This window comes from Trachemys scripta, chromosome 2, assembly GCF_013100865.1.
Source record: "Trachemys scripta elegans isolate TJP31775 chromosome 2, CAS_Tse_1.0, whole genome shotgun sequence".
Lineage (NCBI taxonomy): Eukaryota > Metazoa > Chordata > Testudines > Emydidae > Trachemys > Trachemys scripta.
The window spans coordinates 262,010,144-262,015,665 of record NC_048299.1 but is presented as its reverse complement, the minus strand read 5'-3'; positions in this window follow the sequence as shown (position 1 = coordinate 262,015,665).

Sequence of the window (5,522 nt, the reverse complement as noted above, 5' to 3'; positions counted from 1 at the left end):
ACCCACTCACACCCTACTGCTGCCCGTAGCCCGTCACTGAAACCCCCACTCACACCCTACTGCTGCCCATAACCCATCACTGTAACCCACTCACACCCTACTGCTGCCCATAGCCCATCACTGCAACCCCAATCACAGTGCACTGCCGCACCATAGCCCCACCCACACCATACTGCTGCCCCTTCACACACACCCCACAGCGCATTGCCGACCCATAGCCCATCACTGTAATTCCTCTCACACCCTACTGCCACCCATAGCCCGTCACTGTAACCCTCCAACACCATACTGCCACCTATATTCCGTCACTGAACCCCCCCACACACCCTACTGCCACCCATAGTCCGTCACTGTAATCCCCCTCACACTGCACTGTTGCCCCATTGGCCCCTGCCAACTCCACTGCCACCCCATGGCCCCCTATAAGCCCCACTGCTGTCCTATAGCCACCTACATATCCTACTGCTACTCTACCTATTGCTCGTCCTCACACACCTCAAACCCCACTGCTGCCTAATTGCTGCAACCCTCGCAACACCCACAAACCCCACTTCTGCCCCCTTGCACCTCCTAATACCCCTCAGACATCTCAGATGCCACTGCTGCTCCACATCCCCCCTGCAAACCTCTCTGCAACCCCCTCTCAAACCTACCTACTGCACCCATCACATGCCTCAAATCCCACCTGCAGCCTCCTCTATAATCCCCACAAACCTCATTGCAACCTCCCTCTCACACATCTCAAAATCCCAGTGCAGCCCCTCTAAAATCTCCACAAACCCAGTTGCAGTCTCCCTCACACACACACTTTAAACCCCCTTTCTAACTCCCTCATATGCCCCCAAACCTCACCTATACACAAACACACATGTTGAAACCCTATTGCAGCCACATCTAGGCCTTGTCTACACTACAGAGTTTTGTTGATAAAAGTTATGTTGACACTCAAAAAGTGCTATAATAAAAATCAGTATTGCAAGTTCACACTTGCTCCCTCTGTTGGTAGAGTGCGTCCACAGTTGGGGCACTGTCATCTACAGTGTGAGCAATGCACTGTGAGTACCTATCCCACAGTGCAGCTTGACACCTGCTGCTAGTCTAGTGGGAAGGCGGAGCGGATCAGGGCACATCTTGGGATCAGGTTCAATATCCCATGATACATCATTTTCCATCCCAGCATTCCAGGGGCCTCTGGCTTTCTTTCACAGCATTTTTCAACAGCCCTTGTTTGCTGTGCACCCCGGCATCTTTTTTGAAGGGATGGATCCCGCACTGCTCTCCTATGCTCTGATAACTGTCATTAACACATCACGAATGGCAGTGCAGTTAATCATGAAGTTCCTAACTGAATAAGGCTTGCAGTTGCCTGACATGGTGTGTGATATGGATAGGAGCAACTTTAGATTTCTTTTGGCATTCTCAGAACAGCTGCACACAGTGGACCATCACTTTTGGGCTTAGGAAACAAGCACTGAATGGTGGGATTGTACTATCATGCAGGTCTGGGATGACAAGCAGTGGCTACAGAACTTTTGGATGTGGAAAGCCACCTTCCTGGAACTGTGTGTGTGGAGCTCGCCTCAGCACTGCGGCACAAGGACACCAGAATGAGAGCTGCCCTATTGGTAGAGAAGCGTGTGGCAATTGCAGTGTGTAAGTATGCGACTCCACACTGCTACCGGATGGTCGCAAATCAGTTTGGAGTCGGGAAGTCAACCGTTGGGGCTGCGTTAATGCAAGTGTTCGGGGCACTTAATCGCATCCTGCCACGAAGTACCGTGACTCTGGGAAATGTGCATGTAATAGTGGACTGCTTTGCAGAAATGGGTTTCCCTAACTGTGGAGGGGCGATAGATGGCACATATATTCCAATTTTGGCAACAGAGTACATCAATAAGTTGAGGTACTTCTCCATGGTGTTGCAGGCGCTTCTGGATCACCATCGGCAATTCACTGACATCAACGCAGGGTGGTCCGGGAAGGTGCATGAAGGCCTGTATAGAAAGCTGCAAGCGGGGACTTTCTTTTGGGAATGGATCCTGGGAGACACGGCATACCTCTTACAACCACGGCTCATGAAACCTTACACAGGAAAATTGGATAGCAGTAAGAAGTGGTTCAACAACAGGCTGAGTAGATACCGGATGACCGTGGAATGTGCCTTTGGCAGATTAAAGGTGCTCTGGCAATGTCTTTATGGCAGGTTAGATCTCAATGAGGGTAATATACCCATAGTCATAATCACGTGTTGTATGTTGCATAATATTTGTGAAGCTAAGGCTGAAAGGTTTGGTTAGGGGTTGAGTGCTGAGGCAGACTGCCTGGCTGCTGATTTTGAGCAGCCAGATACCAGGGCTATCAGAAGGGACCAGAGGGGGGTAATTCGAGGAAGAAATTGTGAAATTTTGGGCCTTAAGTTCAAGTAAGCAAATGATTAAACTGCCTGTGTATGTCTTGGTAGTGTCTGCTATCTCAATTTGTAATAAAGATTAGTTCTTTTTCAAAAACTTTGCTATTGTTTCAGAAAAAAAACAATACACACACACACACACACAGAATTGGTGAGAAAGGCGGTACCAGGGAAGAGCAGACTTTCAGAGCCAGCTATCATTTTGAAAGTTGTCCAAGGGGGTGGAGTGAACGGGAAACTGAGAACTTCAGGAAACCGGAAAGGAATGTGCAGGTAGAGATGGAGGGGGGCGGGGCATGGAAAAGAGTTCTGAATGAGCTCAGGGGAGGGCGTGCACGCATCTGCTCAGTCTGCAGCATTATTAAGGACGTCAGCATCTGCGTTTGCGCCTCCATGATTTTAATCATCCACACAGTAGCATCCTTAACGAGCTCCTGATTTTCTTTTCTGTCCTGCCTTTCGGCTTCCCTTCACTCCCTGCGTTCCCTTTTCTCTGCATTGGAGAACCGCAGTACCTCTCGGAGAGGATCGGATTAAGGCAGGGGCTTTAGGGGCTGCAGCCCAGGGCCCTACAAAAATAAACCACAGGCAGTGATCTCTGGGCCACTAAAAGGGGCTCTCAGGCAGGCTGCCTGCCTGCAATAGCCCCACGCTGCTCCCGAAAGCGGCTGGCTGCTGGCACATCTCTGCAGTCTGTGACGAGGGGAGGGGAGGTGGCTCCGCATGCTGCCCCCACCCCCAGCACTGTCCCCGCAGCTTCCATTGCTCCCAAGGGGCGCACAGAGACATGCTAGCAGCCAGCCGCTTCTGGGAGCAGCATGGGGCTATGGCAGACAGGAAGGCAGCCTGAGCACTGCTGCGCTGCCGGCCAGGAGCTGCTTGTGGTAAGCGCCTGCCAGCTGGAGCCTGCACCTTGCATCCCCTCTTCTACCCCAACCCCCTGTCACAGATCAGAATCCCCTCCTGCACCCAAGTTCCCTCCCAGACCCCGAAGCCCCTCCTGTGCCCCAGTCCCCTGCCCCAGCCCCCTCCTGCACCAAACTCCCTCCCAGGAAAAAGACTTGTATACAGGGGCCCCACAAAATTTAATAGCCCCAAGCCCACGGGAGAGTTAATCTGGCCCTGCTCCCAGAACATGTCGTCTTTGCTCCATCTTGGGTGCTTTCTTAGGGCAGGTCTTCACTACCCGCTCAATCGGTGGGTAGTGATCGATCTATCGGGGGTCGATTGATGCAATAAAATCGATCCCTGATCGCGCTCCCCATTGAATCCGGAATTCCAGCTCACAAGAGGCAGAAGCGGAGTCGATGGGGGAGTGGCAGCGGTCGACTCGCCGCTGTCCTCACGGCCAGGTAAGTCGACCTAAGATACGCCGACTTCAGCTACGCTATTTACGTAGCTGAAGTTGCATATCTTAGGTCGCCCCTCTCCCCCCCTCCCCCCGCTAGTGTAGACCTGGTCTTATCTGGCGGAGATGTTCTGCTGGTGTGTGTGGGGGGTCCCTCAAGGCCACATCTGCAGAAGCACAAGAAACAATGCACAGAAGCATGATTGTTAAGTTCACGCACAGCATTGAAACATTTCAGTAAAATACACCTCAGGTAACATTACAATCACTCTCTCACTGATCCTGGTTAAGCGCACATCTCAGCAAATACCCAAAGCATGGTGAGTGTTGGCTGCAGGGGAGGGCTCTCTACATGGGGAAAATGCACTGTAGAAGGGTTGCGGTGCAGCCGACTAGGGAAAAAATTCTAAATTCTCCCACATTTTCCACAGGTAGGGGTCATTGTAGCAGATCTCTCACTCCTGAGAGTAAGCAGGGAAGCAAGGACACATTTACTACACATTTGTGGATTCCGCCCTGGTCCGTATGCTGCTCGCCTGTGTGCTGCTTTGGTCCCTGCACAAGTGATTGCTGAATGGCACGGGAAAGTTTTGTACAATAGGGGAAGGAACAAAGCAGCTCTGCCAAGGAATCTTCAGCAGAGGAATGCCGAGAATCTCCAAGGAAGTTTCCTAGAGATCATTCTGGAGGATTCCCATGAGATCTTGGCGTGCATCAACACCCTGCTCCACTGTATTGATTAGCTGTGGAGGAAATGTCTGGCACACAGAAATACAGCCAGCCTTGTACATTTTTATACCCTGAACCCACCTCCACACTACACAAACCACAGCCACTTATCAGGATTCTCCTCTCCTGCTTCTTGCTCACCTGAGAACAACTGCTGAGATTGGCTAGACACCTCCAGAGTGGTAAACAGTTCCTGGCTGCCTGCCCCACCAGGCAACCCTTTTGTGGGTTAAACAACATCATCTAACTCCTTCTCTTCATCAATGACTTCGTCCTCTGGGTTAGGTCCTCTTTCTGCCGCCTCCAGGCCTGCCAAAGTATCCATGGGGCTCTTGGCAGTGGAGGTGGGGTCACCACCAAGGATAGCATCCAGCTTCTTGGAGAACAGGCAGGTCTTGGGTGTAGCACCAGAGTGCAGGTTTGCCTCCCTTGCCTTATGGTACACCTGCCTCAGCTCCTTTATCTTTGCTCTGCACTGTAGCGTGTCCTGATCATAGCCCTTTTCGCACAAGCCTCGCACAAGTATCAAAATTCCTACGGCTGAAACACAGCTGGTATTGCACAGCCTCCTCTCCCCAAATACTGAGCAGATACAGCAGCTCCACAGCAGTCCAAGAGGGAGAGCCTTTGCTGCATGAAACCACTGTGGTCACCTGGAAAGATGTGACGAGACCTCTCCACGACGAGCAAACAGGAAATGGAATTTCAAAAATTCCCAGGGCTTTAAAGGGGGAGGGGCAGATGGTTGTTTACCTGGTTGCAGGACAACGGAGTTTAAACCACTGACCAGAGCCGTCAGGATGGGCATTGTGGGACACCTCCTGGAGACGAATTAAAGCAATAAAATCAAGCGTGGTGTCTACACTAGCACTTTGTCGACATAACTTTTGTGCAAAAAACCCTTATGTCTCTCGTCGGGGTGGTTTTATTTTGTTGCATTTTTGCCACCAAAGTTACATTGTAGTGTGTACACATCCACTGTTTTGGCGACAAAAGCTGCCTTTTGCCAACAAACTCTGTAGTGTAGACAAGGCC